Here is a 15,128-nt window from a genome sequence, read left to right as displayed (position 1 = left end):
GGGAAGACATATATCTTTTATCGTGGGTTTACCTCCTTACAAAGGGAACACCATAATCCTAGTGGTCATTGACCGTTTTTACAAAGGCATTCATCTTGGTATGTTGCAACCTCACTATACTGCTTACAAGGTTGCCTTACTCTTTATGGACATTGTTGGCAAGATCCACGACATACCTCGTAGCTTGGTTTCAGACCACGATCCATTATTTGTGAGTCGATTCTGGCAAGAGCTGTTCAGACTCAGTGGCACTAAGTTACGTATGAGTTTGTCCTACCACCCTCAGACTTATGGCCAGACAAAAGTGGCAAATAGAATCATTGAGCAGTATCTTCGTGCGTTTGTACACTCGAAACCGACAACTTAGGGCAAGTTTCTCGTGTGGGCTGAATGGTCTTACAACACGTCTTAACACTCAGGCACTGGAAAATATCCCTTTGAGATTACTTTTGGGAAAACACCACCCACCATTCCGCAATATTTGGTAGGCACCTCCACTATTGAAGTTGTTGATGAATTGTTGGCTAATCGTGAGACTATGCTGATTTCTCTGCATAGAAAACTGACCAAGGCACAACAAGATATGAAGAAATTTGCTGATGCACATAGACGGGATGTGCAATATAATATCGGAGATTGGGTGATGGTTAAATTATGACCACATCGATAGATTTCCGTCACTGCCACTCCTTATTTGAAATTCAGCAAACGTTTTTATGGTCCGTTTCAAATTCTGGAGAGGGTGGGAAGTTTTGCTTACAAACTCCTCTTGCCACAAGGATCCAAAATTCATCCGGTTTATCACTGCTCCATGTTGAAACATTTTCACAAAGACTCTTCTACCCCAATTCCAGCAGCGACATTACCTCCATCAACATTGGATAATCAACCCATCATCACTCCTCTAGTGATACTCAACACCCGCTGGACTCAAACGGCTGAGCCTCATCTCGAAGTGCTCGTGCAATGGGAAGGACTGCATGCTGATGATACTTCTTGGGAAGATTGGGATAATCTCAAACAAACATACCACCTTGAGGACAAGGTGCTTCCAGATGGGGTGGAGAATGATAGAAAATAGGCTGAAGAAAACACAGTGGAAGTGGCCCATGATGTTGCAATGGGAAGGCCCAATAGATAAGTCCACATGCTAAAGTATCTAGAAGATTTCATCACATGATAAATCAACAAATTCAGTTAGGAGGAAATGAGGTGACAGCTTATCAGTGGCTCACCTAAATCTTGCAGTAATATTCTCTAAATCTTCCTTATTTTGTATTCCGCTATTTCCGCGTTTTCTATCCTAAAACTATTCTATATATTGACATGTAAGGAATGAATGAAATAAGCAAGATTTTATCCAAATTCTCTTTCTCTCTGTTATTTCTGGAGGCCCCTAGTTCCTCGAACTCTAGGATTTATCACTGCACCTAACACATTGTTACGTTAGTTATTAGTTATTGTAATACCCCAAAATTTACCCTTCATTTTTCCTGAAAAAAAAAAGTTAAAAATAAATAAATAAAATATAACAAATTTTTTTGGACTTGGGTCTCCCTCATTTGAGCCCACTACCCACGAAAATCAGTCTATAAATACTGAAGTTTCAGTAGAGGAAAAGACACTTGGAGTTACACTGGGAGATTCACTGGAGAAAGATTTTGAGAGAAGGAAACCTAGGAACTACTCTGCAGCGACCTTCAGGCAGCCCTGAGAAGTTCACTCCGCCTCACACAAACCCTAGTATTACTTTGCAGATCCGGCCGTACCATTCAATCTTAATCAATCTCTCCCAATCAGGTTTGCCCTATATCCATCATCTTTATGCCTTTAATTTGAATGTTCTAAATGTATGAGGTATTATGGGTGAATTTGATACCCTTTTGAAGCATGTGTTTGACAAGAGGTTTAGGCCTCCTACCCTTGGTTGCTTTTTGTGAGCTTTTTGTGAATTGAAAGGGCATGATTCATGTGGTTACATTTTGATTTGGGGGGGCAACCCTTGATTACCCTATTTTTTTTGTCTCTAACCTGTTTGTTGAGTTTTTGTGAGGGCTCACATGACGTTTGCAGGGATAACTTGCGTGGTTTCCCACTTTATTTGTGGGATACCCCCTGGAGGTTCATTCCGATTACCTGTACTGACCCACTTTCTTTGATGGTGTTTAGCTTGGAAGGATCCCTGGGTTTCTCATTCCTCTAATTGCTGTTACTTCGGATCTTTATCCGCGTGGTACTTTTACATTTTTCCCGCATTTTACTGCTTTCCTAGCTGGAAGACCTCGATAGGAGGCAATATTTTTGTGTTTACTTTATGCAGGTTCCTTTGTCCAGGGTTAAGAGCTATGAGGTCTTATCCTCATTACCCTTTTGCATGAGAGTTCCCAAACCCTAACCCTTCATTGATTTTTCTTCTCCATAACACACGTTTACTCCTTCTACTACAGGTGAGTAAGTCTCCAAAGGTCGAGCATCCGGTAGATTGCGTAGTAACGTCGTTCATCCAAAACCCAATCCACAACCCCGTAGTTAGCCGAACTACGGCTTGCTCTGATTCTCATTCCAGATGAGATACGTAGGCATAAGACGCGATGTCTTAGCGAGCACACATCCCCCAACCCATAGGTCAGCCGAGCTACGAAGACTCTGATTCTCACATTCAGATGAGATACGTATGCAGTGGATGCGACATCCGCGCGAGTCATTTCTCTTAACCTTTTTAGTAAATAAACAGTACAAGATAAACTCACACCCTTTAGACAAAACCCACAAAAGTGGATCCCATAGAGTACTATGGATGCGTAGGGGTGCTAATACCTTCCCTTCGCATAACCGACTTCCGAACCCAAGATTTGGTTGCGAGACCCCGTCTTGTCCTTTCCTTTTTCAGGTTTACTTTGAGCGTTTCCTTTCCCTCCTTTGGGATGAATAACGCACGGTGGCGACTCTTCTGTCATTTTCTTTCGCCGGTTGTTTTTTCGCGTACTGTATTTTTCAGGTTGCGACAGCTGGCGACTCTGCTGGGGAACAAGAAGTTGACCTCTTGCTGGTCCATCTTCCCTAAGCGAGTCCCTCCTAGCTTTTGTGATTTCTTGTTCATTGGGTGTTCATGCTTTTGTACATTTATTTACTTACTTGCTTGCATTCATCTGCTGTATCTGTTGGAGCTGTTGTTTGTTTGTTGGGATGGGATGTTCTACGAGAGATAAGCCCATTACCCAGGCTTGAGTGCATACACAGGTTTTAGAGTGGATGATCATGAGGCTTGCGTGGCATGTTGCTACGTTAAGTCGTTCGTGAAGAACCACACCCAGACGAGGTTTCTTTTGGATATATTATGTCCTACAGATGTTCCGTAACGACATGATGTTCCTTTAGAAATCGTCGACTCTGGTGACCATTTCCCGAGAACTCAGTCGAGGCCTCTCCTCCGAGACGTGATTATGTTAGCTCTGGTGGGCGCATTCTCGCTGATCAATCCGAGGACCCCGAGACTGGGAACTTGCTTTAGGATGTCCTGTTGAGGGGAGTCAGTGGAGGTCTTTTATCCCGTAATAATGTCAAACCTTCAGTGGTAAACGTATTATTCGCGACTGAAGGGCTGAAGTTGACAAACTTCTGTTCTTAGAACCTACCAGTGAGGGGCGGGCTAAATTCAGGAAACCTTAACCTCCAACCAACCCGGTTTTCTGGAGCAGAGCTTTGATCTTGTATTATATTCCTCAGTGGTTTTCTCTTCAGACAGTGTAACCCGACAGATGTTCAAGCAGATACAGCAATCCTGATTGACATGCCACTGCATTGCATTCACATCATCACATCATTTCGCATTCATATCATTTAACGCATGTTTATCTATTCCCAGGAGTTCACATCTTCTTCTCGATTCTAGTCGGGGTTTTTCTGGTACTTTTTAAAAGGGATATTTTATCAAATGTGAGACTGGAATCAAGGGGGTAGAATACCTTTGGAATTGATAAACATGTCATTGCATTTACATATTCATTAGCATGTCTTGCATAACAGGTACCGCCACAGTGTTCTCAGTTGTTTGGTGTTCCACTAGCAGGATAGCTGACTCAGGCATTCACCGATACGGTACCCGAAGGAATCAACAGAGAGCGATGGAGAGCCTACAAGCAGAGCTCGCCGAGATGAAGATTCGCATGAATCAATTCATGGATTTGGTTCAAGGGGTGGCTCAAGGACAGCAAAAGCTTAGATTGTTGGTACAGAGGGATCCCCCTATTACTCAACCGGAGTCGTTGGCTGATCCTCCAGCTGGAGAGGCTAATGGTCCCAATGGACCGGGGCCTATCCCGATCCCGCATGTCAACCTAGATCAACAACCCATTCAGGATGGTCAGGATGATCAGTTCCCCTTGCTTCAGGAAGACTTTTTCATGGACCCCATGTTTAGAAGATTGGAAGAGAGGTTGAAAGCAGTGGAAGGACAGAATCTTCTGGGAGTAGATGTTGCTGACTTGGGGCTGGTCCCAAGTGTGAGAGTGCCACCGAAATTCAAGGTCCCGATATTTGACAAATACAATGGCAGCTCTTGCCCCAAAACTCACGTGCAAGCCTATTTCCGTAAAATGGTTGCATACTCTGATGACGAGAAGCTACTTATGTACTTCTTCTAGGATAGCCTAGCTGGGGCATCCTTGGAATGGTATATGAGGCTGGACAGAGCCCACATCCGTTGCTGGAGGGATTTGGCAGAGGCTTTCGTGAAGCAGTATCAGTATAATGCAGACATGGCTCCGGACAGAACTCAACTTCAGAATCTGTCTCTTAAAAGAAATGAGTGCTTCAGGGTATACGCTCAACGCTGGAGGGATACAGCTTCCCGTGTTCAGCCTCCTATGTTGGAAAAGGAAATGGCCAACATGTTCATGAATACGCTGCCTGGACCTTATCTGGAGCGTCTGGTGGGGTGCAATGCTTCCAACTTTGCTGATGTGGTCTCTACTGGAGAAAGGGTGGAGAATTACCTAAAGACCTATAAGAGCCAGAGTGGAGGTGGATCCTCATCAGGGGTGAAGAAGTCGTTCATTCAGGGACAGAAGAGGAGAGAAGGGGATGCAAATGCCATATCTTCTTATCAGAACAGGGATAACCGGAGGAATAATTTTCAGAATTATCATCAGCAACCATATGTTGCGGCTGTGACCATTCCAGATGCAGCGCCACTACAACAACAACAATCACAATGTCAACCAGCTCAGTATCAACAGCAGCAGCAACCGGGTAACAGACCCGCTTATCAACAGAGGCAAAGGATGATGGACCGGAGTTTCGACACCCTTCCAATGTCGTACGCTCAGTTGCTTTCTAGTCTTCAACAACTACAACTTGTGCAGTTGTGCACTCTGGCTCCTTCTATTGGTAGACTTCCGGTGGGTTACGACGCCAACGCTAGGTGTAGCTTCCACTTTGGGGCACCTGGCCACAATATTGAGAACTGCAAAGCTTTTAAGCACGTAGTTCAAGACCTCATAGATTCAAAGGTCATCGACCTTGCACCGGCTCCGAATGTCGTTAACAATCCCATGCCCCAGCATGGTGGTGCGAACGTTAATATGATGGAAGGGGAAGCCAAATCCGTCAAAGATGTGCTGAAGTTGAAGACTCCATTGTTGGATATCAAAGGATGCTTGCTGAAGGCCGATGTTTTCCCCGGTTGTGGGAAGGGTTGTTTGGATTGTGCCACTCAGAGTGGAGGTTGTTTGAAGCTACAACAGGGTATCCAGGCCTTGCTCGACAAAGGTATCCTCTAGGTTGAAGATTTGTCTGTCCAAGAGTTTGTGGAAGGGGTTGAGGAAGAAGGGTTTGAAGATGCTACTGATGAATTCGCAGATGTTGTTCCTACTGATTCTGTAATCCATGATGATGTATTTATTTTTTCCAATGTGGATGATACTGATGTAATTGAACTTGATCCCGATGTTTCGGATGCTTGCATTTCAATGAATGAGATTTCTGAGTACGATTGTGATATTGCTACTATCACTATTTTCTACCCAAATAATCAGATCAGTGTGCCAGAAGCGCAACCTGTGCCACCAGTGCGACGATCTACTATGACCATCACAACCCCTGGTCCTTTACCTTTCACCAGTGAAAGGGCCATTCCGTGGCATTATGTGGGGAGTGTGTATATGCACGATCATAAGGTGGAACGGCCACTGAAAGTAGAAGAGGGTCAGAAGCCTGAACTTGACGGTCCCGCAGTCGATAATGTCGGTGGAATCGGCCGATTCACCAGGAGTGGTAGATTGTTCTCACCACCGGTTACCCAAGCTGATAATGCTGATGCTGTGGCGAAAACCAAAGGCAAGCAAGTCGTGAATGAGGGTACCTCTGCACCCCAGGATGGTTCTGAGCCCACTTTTGCAAAGGATGTGGACGAGCTTCTGAGAATCATAAAGAAAAGCGACAACAAGGTAGTCGATCAGTTGATTCAGACTCCGTCCAAGATATCCATTCTCTCACTCCTGTTGTGTTCGGAGGCACACAGGGAGGCACTTCTGAAGGTTCTTAATGCTGCATATGTACCTCAAGAAATCTCGGCAAACCAACTAGAAGGGATCGTCGCCAATATGCATGCAAGCAACGGGTTGGGTTTCACCGATTCTGACTTGACACCAGCCGGACGCAATCATAACAAGGCTCTGCACATCTCGATGGAATGCAGAGACACCGTGCTATCGCATGTTCTGGTGGATACAGGCTCCTCTCTCAATGTGCTACCCAAGAGAGCCCTATCGAAGTTAGAAGTAGAGGGTTTGGTCTTGAAACCTTCAGATCTTATTGTGAGAGCCTTCGATGGTTCTAAGAGATCGGTGTTTGGAGAGGTAGAATTTCCAATTCTGATTGGATCACAAACCTTCAACACTGTCTTCTACGTGATGGATATCAGTCCTTCCTACAGTTGCCTGCTGGGTCGTCCTTGGATCCATAATGCTGGGGCAGTCTCTTCAACTCTACATCAGAAGATTAAGTTTCCGGTCAACGGACGAATTATCACCGTCTGTGGTGAGGAGACATCCTGGTCAGTAACCTGTCTACATTCAAGTATGTAGAAGTAGAAGGTGAAATTCATGAGACTTTGTGTCAGGCTTTTGAGTCAGTTCAAATCAAGGATGCAACTCCGGTGGAAGAGGTTAAAGCGGGTGCCTCTATCTCATCCTTTAAGCAGGCACGGGCCGTGGTGGATTCAGGTGTTGCTCCCGGTTGGGGGCGTCTGTTGGAATTACCAGTGAAAGAAGATAAGTTCGGGATTGGGTATCAGCCAGTTTTGACTTCTACAACACTTCAGGGGCCGATCACTTTCTCCAGTGCTGGCATCATTCAGTATGGTCAAGTCTCTGCAGTCAACGAAGAAGATGGGGATAGTGATTGTGACATTGACAACTGGGTGCGTCCGAGGATCCCGGGTGAAGTCATCAACAATTGGTCTTCTGAAGAGATTATCCAATTCACTCTTCTTGAAGAGTAATTTTCTTTGTTTATTCATGCATATCCAAGTCTTACATTCCTCCCAGGGCGTAATGACTCATTGTAGGGCCCGTCTATGTGACACTTGCATTTTTATCATAAATAAAGGACGTATTTTTGCATTCAAATATTTCGTTCCCTGTCTTTCTATTTTTGCAGTTTTTCAAAATAAAAAATGGCAATGTTTTGTTTAGTTTTCACTTCTTGTTCACACTCATAAGCACATACCATCACTCATGCAGATGCACATCACCGGATCCTATTGATAACGTTTCTGCTACGGCTCGTTTCGACTTTGAAAATCCAATCTTTCAAGCTGAAGAAGAGGGTGATGAAGACTGTGAACTCCCTGAAGAGCTTACCAGGTTATTAAAACAAGAGGAAAGGGTTATTCAACCGCATCGAGAGTCTGTTGAAGTGATTAATCTCGGCACCGAGGATGCCAAGAGAGAAATCAAGATAGGGGCTGCTTTAGAAGACAATGTGAAGAAAGGGCTGATTGAATTGCTGCAAGAATACGTTGACATCTTCGCCTGGTCTTATCAGGACATGCCCGGGCTGGACACAGACATCGTGGTACACCGCTTGCCTCTCAAAGAAGGTTGTCCTTCTGTCAAGCAGAAGCTCAGAAGAACAAGACCAGAGATGGCTGTCAAGATAAAGGAAGAAGTGCAAAAGCAGTTGGATCCAGGGTTTCTAGCAGTCACCAATTATCCGCCATGGGTTGCAAACATCGTCCCAGTACCTAAGAAGGATGGAAAGGTACGGATGTGTGTCGACTACCGGGATCTGAACAGAGCTAGCCCTAAAGATGATTTCCCATTACCTCACATCGACATTTTGGTGGATAATACAGCTCAGTTCTCGGTATTCTCCTTCATGGATGGCTTTTCTGGCTATAACCAAATCAAGATGGCACCAGAAGACATGGAAAAGACAACTTTCATAACCCCATGGGGCACCTTCTGCTACAAGGTGATGCCGTTTGGTCTGAAAAATGCCGGAGCAACATATCAACGAGCTATGGTAACTCTGTTCCATGATATGATTCATCATGAAATCGAGGTTTATGTGGATGATATGATTGCCAAATCTCAGACAGAAGAAGAACATTTGGTGAATCTGCAGAAATTGTTTGAACGTTTGAGGAAATTCAAACTGAGACTTAATCCGAACAAGTGCACTTTCGGGGTGAGATCGGAAAAATTGTTGGGTTTTATTGTTAGCGGAAAAGGGATTGAGGTGGATCCTGACAAAGTGAAAGCAATACAGGAAATGCCTGAGCCAAGAACAGAGAAGCAAGTCCGTAGTTTCTTAGGGAGGTTGAACTACATTGCAAGGTTCATCTCTCACCTAACAACCACGTGTGAGCCAATTTTCAAATTGCTGAAGAAAGATCAGGCTATCAGGTGGAATGAAGATTGTCAAAGGGCTTTCGAGAAGATAAAAGAGTATCTACAGAAACCTCCGATCCTTATACCTCCAGTTCCTGGGAGACCTCTGATAATGTACCTATCAGTGACTGAGAACTCGATGGGGTGTGTATTGGGACAGCATGACGAGTCTGGTCGAAAAGAGCATGCCATATACTACCTTAGCAAAAAGTTTACCGACTGTGAAGTCAAATATTCGCAGCTTGAGAAAACTTGTTGTGCTTTGGCCTGGGCTGCTCGCCGACTGAGGCAGTATATGTTGAACCATACTACCTTATTGATTTCTAAGATGGATCTAGTGAAATACATATTTGAGATGCCAGCTCTCACCGGAAGGGTCGCTCGTTGGCAAATGATTTTAACAGAGTATGATATTCAGTACACGTCACAGAAGGCCATCAAAGGTAGTATTTTGTCAGACTACCTTGCCGAGCAGCCGATTGATGATTATGAGCCGATGAAGTTTGAATTCCCTGATGAAGACATCATGTTCCTCAAGATGAAAGACTGTGAAGAGCCAGTTGTTGAGGAGGGACCTGATCCAAACGAAAAGTGGACTTTGTTGTTTGATGGGGCTGTCAATGCTAGAGGAAGTGGAATTGGTGCTGTCATTACAACTCCAAAAGGTGCCCACATACCTTTCACCGCTCGTTTGACTTTTGAGTGCACAAATAATGAAGCTGAGTACGAGGCCTGTATCTTGGGTATTGAGCAAGCCATTGATTTGAGAATCAAGACTTTGGACATCTTCAGAGATTCAGCTCTGGTGATCAATCAAGTGAATGGTGATTGGAATACTCTCCAGCCCACTCTGGTCCCCTACAGAGATTACACGAGAAGACTGTTGACTTTCTTCACAACAGTAAAATTGTATCATATACCTCGTGATGAGAACCAGATGGCAGACACACTTGCTACTCAATCCTCCATGATCAAGGTAATTCGTTGGAACCATGCTCCCAGGATCGATGTTATGCGCCTTGACAGGGCCGCGTATGTGTTTGCTGCTGAACTGGTAGTCGATGACAAGCCCTGGTATCATGATATCAAGTGTTTTCTGAAGAATCAAGAGTACCCTGCAGGGGCATCCAACAATGACAGAAAGACTTTGAGAAGATTGGCAGGCAGTTTCTTCTTGAACAAAGACGATGTGCTGTATAAGAGGAACTTCGACATGGTTTTTCTCAGATGCGTGGACAGACACGAGGCGGACATGTTAATGCAGGAAGTTCATGAAGGTTCCTTCGGTACTCATGCCGGCGGACATGCAATGGCTAAGAAATTGTTGAGAGCGGGTTATTATTGGATGACCATGGAGTCAGATTGCTTCAAATATGCTCGGAAGTGTCATAAATGCCAGATTTATGCTGATAAGGTGCATGTACCGCCGAATCCTCTGAATGTGATGTCTTCACCGTGGCCGTTTGCTATGTGGGGCATTGACATGATTGGAAAGATTGAGCTGACTGCTTCCAATGGGCATCGCTTCATCCTTGTTGCCATCGACTATTTCACCAAGTGGGTCGAAGCAGCGTCGTTCGCGAATGTCACCAGACATGTGGTTGCCCGTTTCATCAAGAAAGAAATCATTTGTTGCTATGGGATTCCCGAAAGAATCATTACTGATAATGGTTCTAATCTCAACAACAAAATGATGAAGGAGTTGTGTCAGAACTTCAACATTCAGCATCACAATTCTTCCCCTTACCGCCCTAAGATGAACGGCGCTGTTGAGGCGGCAAATAAGAACATAAAGAAGATTGTGCAGAAGATGGTCGTCACGTACAGAGATTGGCATGAGATGCTACCCTTCGCCTTGCATGGGTACCGTACTTCAGTACGTACGTAGATTGGGGCAACCCCTTACTCCCTGGTGTATGGTATGGAAGCAGTCCTACCTGTTGAAGTGGAGATTCCTTCTCTAAGAGTCCTGTTGGATGTCAAGTTAGACGAAGCCGAATGGATTCAAACAAGGTTCAATGAGTTGAGTCTTATCAAAGAGAAGCGAATGGAAGCCATTTGTCATGGGCAGTTGTATCAGAGTCGGATGAAGAGAGCCTTTGATCAGAAAGTGCATCCTCGTTGTTTCCAAGTCGGAGATTTAGTGTTGAAAAGAATCCTTCCTCCTCAGACAGATCACAGGGGCAAGTGGACTCCTAACTATGATGGACCGTATATTGTCACCAAGGTTTTTGATGGTGGGGCCTTAATGCTTGCAACTATGGATGGTGAAAACTTCACTTCCCCTGTGAACTCAGACGCAGTTAAAAAATACTTCGCATAAAATAGACCCGCTGGACAGTAAAAAGAATAGTCCAGGAAAAAAATGGGCATCCCGACGAATCAAGAAAATGAAAAGGTTCGGGCAAAAATTAGGGATTAAAAATGAAAAGATCGTACACCCGGTAAGTTGAAAACCTGAAAAGGCAACTTAGGCAAAAATGGGTATCCCGGTGGATTGAAAACCCGAAAAGGGCGATCCAGGCAAAAGTTAGGGATTAAGCGAATGACTGCGTTCTGAGTTAGTTCTGAATCTCATCTCATGTCGATGACTGGAAATTTTCGAAAGGTAGGAAACAGTTCAATCACCTTTTCAGAAGGCTGATCATCTGGAGGATCTTGAAGACGGGCAAGTCATAGCAGAATTGGAACCCAATAGAAATCCATTTCACATTGCCATTAGATTAATTTCTGTTTTTATCTTTTGTACGATTACCTCTTTCCAGGGATTGCTTCCTGATGTAAATGCCTATTCAGAGGCCATTCAATCAATAAAATCATGTTATTCAGTATATCTCTGTTTTCATTTTCATTTTACTGTTTTGTTTGCAAAAATGACGTCCGAATTTTTGATAAACATTGCATCATGACACATAAGGGCTTTACAGGTACATGCTTAATAAACATTTAAAATTGCTGTAAATTTTAAGTGCTTTGGATCATCTATTCAGAACAGATACCCTCGGGGCATTTCCTTAAAATCCCCTGTAGATGATCGTGAATATCTTCCCCAGTGAAGTCGCCAACAGACGAATCCGGTGTCTTATCCCTGCAGAGCTGATCAGAGTGTTGGATTCTTCAATCCCCAACAGGTTCTCACCATTGTACTTCCCCAAACGTTTGTTTCAGGACATACACTCCCCAGTAGAGTTGACAGTGCCAGACTATATATCCCCAGCGGAGTTGACAATGCCAGACTGTATCTTCCCAGCAAAAGTGGCTGCTCCTTAGAGTTCGAGGCCATATCGATAATCCCAATGCCAGATCCATGGTTTCTTTCCTTGAAGCAGAACCTCGGTACCGTATCAGTGTTTGCTTCCCCTGTTGAGTCATCTCTCGCAGATCGTGATTGCCAGAACCACTATCGCTTTCCCCAACAGCAGGTGTTCAGTGTCGTTCTCTCCCCAGTCAGAATCTCGGTATTTCGTCATTGCTAGAACACCGTGTGGCGGGTCATTTCCCCATAGAATTCTTTGCGCTGTGCATCTCCAACAGCCTTGCCAGGGTCCAGAAGATGGTGATCATTTCCCCAGTAGATCCCCTTGCCTCAGCTTGGCATTCTACCCAGCATTTCGCATCCCTGCATATAGAATCATATTGCATTGCATCCTCCCAAATTGCGTAGCATTTCCATTTTCATGGAGCATTACGCCATTGAAAGATTCAAACATACGCATGTAAGCATAAAACATTCTCGGTATCCCAAGTGATAAGCTAGAAGTTGTTTCCAGTACTCAGACTGCAGATTGTTCATGACCCACCTTGGTTATCCCCAACAAGTGTCATTGGCCCATGCGTCGCCTTTATTATCATTCCCTATTTCTGCCAATGCTGACAGGCATGAAGTTTTCCGATGTTCAGATCGAAGAAGTTTCCGACGTTCAGATCGATGCAACTTGTGGCATTCAGGCCAGTTTTCCGGTATCCAGACCAAAGTGGCATTCAGGTCAGTTTTCCCGGTATCCAGACCGAAGTGGCATTCAGGCCAGATTTCTGATATTCAGATCGAAGTGGCGTTCAGGCCAATTTCCGATATTCAGATCGAAGTGGCGTTCAGGCCAATTTCCGATATTTAGATCGAAGTGGCGTTCAGGCCAGTTTCTGGTATTCAGACCGAAGTGGCGTTCAGGCCAGTTTTCCGATGTCCAGATCGAAGAAGTTTCCGACGTTCAGGTCGATGCAACTTGTGGCATTCAGGTCAATTTTCCGATGTTCAGATCGAAGAAGTTTCCGACGTTCAGGTCGATGCAACTTGTGGCGTTCAGGCCAATTTTCCGATGTTCAGATCGAAGAAGTTTCCGACGTTCAGGTCGACGCAACTTGTGGCATTCAGGCCAACCTCTCGGTGTTCATACCGATATTAATAATCTCATATCTCCCGATGTTCAGATCGAAGTCATTTCCAGTATTCAGACTGATGAGCGACATTCAGGCCATGGTTATTTCTGTGTTACCATTTATTTTGGTATCCAAGTTAACATTCTTTTTCGGTATTCAGACTGACTCTCACCGTACCAGACGGATTCTTCTTTCAAGGCCACCTCTTTGCCGATTCTGACAGACATTGTTACTTCACTTCACTTCAGTGCAAATTTTTGGGCTTTTATTGTATTCAATCCCTTGATACCTCGAAAGTACGAAAGCAGCTGCCATCTTCTTTCCGGGTCTCCAGTTGATTGAATAGGGGCAGCTGTAATACCCCAAAATTTACCCTTCATTTTTCCTGAAAAAACAAAAAACAAAAAAAAAATCGAAAAAAAAAGGTTAAAAATAAATAAATAAAATATAACAATTTTTTTTGGACTTGGGTCTCCCTCATTTGAGCCCACTACCCACGAAAATCAGTCTATAAATACTGAAGTTTCAGTAGAGGAAAAGACACTTGGAGTTACACTTGGAGTTACACTGGGAGATTCACTGGAGAAAGATTTTGAGAGAAGGAAACCTAGGAACTACTCTGCAGCGACCTTCAGGCAGCCCTGAGAAGTTCACTCCGCCTCACACAAACCCTAGTATTACTTTGCAGATCCGGCCGTACCATTCAATCTTAATCAATCTCTCCCTATCAGGTTTGCCCTATATCCATCATCTTTATGCCTTTAATTTGAATGTTCTAAATGTATGAGGTATTATAGGTGAATTTGATACCCTTTTGATGCATGTGTTTGACAAGAGGTTTAGGCCTCCTACCCTTGGTTGCTTTTTGTGAATTGAAAGGGCATGATTCATGTGGTTACATTTTGATTTGGGGGGGCAACCCTTGATTACCCTATTTTTTTTTTGTCTCTAACCTGTTTGTTGAGTTTTTGTGAGGGCTCACATGACGTTTGCAGGGATAACTTGCGTGGTTTCCCACTTTATTTGTGGGATACCCCCTGAAGGTTCATTCCGATTACCTGTACTGACCCACTTTCTTTGATGGTGTTTAGCTTGGAAGGATCCCTGGGTTTCTCATTCCTCTAATTGCTGTTACTTCGGATCTTTATCCGCGTGGTACTTTTATATTTTTCCCGCATTTTACTGCTTTCCTAGCTGGAAGACCTTGATAGGAGGCAATGTTTTTGTGTTTACTTTATGCAGGTTCCTTTGTCCAGGGTTAAGAGCTATGAGGTCTTATCCTCATTACCCTTTTGCATGAGCGTTCCCAAACCCTAACCCTTCATTGATTTTTCTTCTCCATAACACACGTTTACTCCTTCTACTATAGGTGAGTAAGTCTCCAAAGGTCGAGCATCCGGTAGATTGCGTAGTAACGTCGTTCATCCAAAACCCAATCCACAACCCCGTAGTTAGCCGAACTACGACTTGCTCTGATTCTCATTCCAGATGAGATACGTAGGCATAAGACGCGATGTCTTAGCGAGCACACATCCCCCAACCCATAGGTCAGCCGAGCTACGAAGACTCTGATTCTCACATTCAGATGAGATACGTATGCAGTGGATGCGACATCCGCGCGAGTCATTTCTCTTAACCTTTTTAGTAAATAAACAGCACAAGATAAACTCACACCCTTTAGACAAAAACCACAAAAGTGGATCCCGTAGAGTACTATGGATGCGTAGGGGTGCTAATACCTTCCCTTCGCATAACTGACTCCCGAACCCAAGATTTGGTTGCGAGACCCCGTCTTGTCCTTTCCTTTTTTAGGTTTACTTCGAGCGTTTCCTTTCCCTCCTTTGGGATGAATAACGC

This window comes from Lathyrus oleraceus, chromosome 6 (genome assembly GCF_024323335.1).
Source record: "Lathyrus oleraceus cultivar Zhongwan6 chromosome 6, CAAS_Psat_ZW6_1.0, whole genome shotgun sequence".
NCBI lineage: Eukaryota > Viridiplantae > Streptophyta > Magnoliopsida > Fabales > Fabaceae > Lathyrus > Lathyrus oleraceus.
This window is presented reverse-complemented; position numbering follows the sequence as displayed.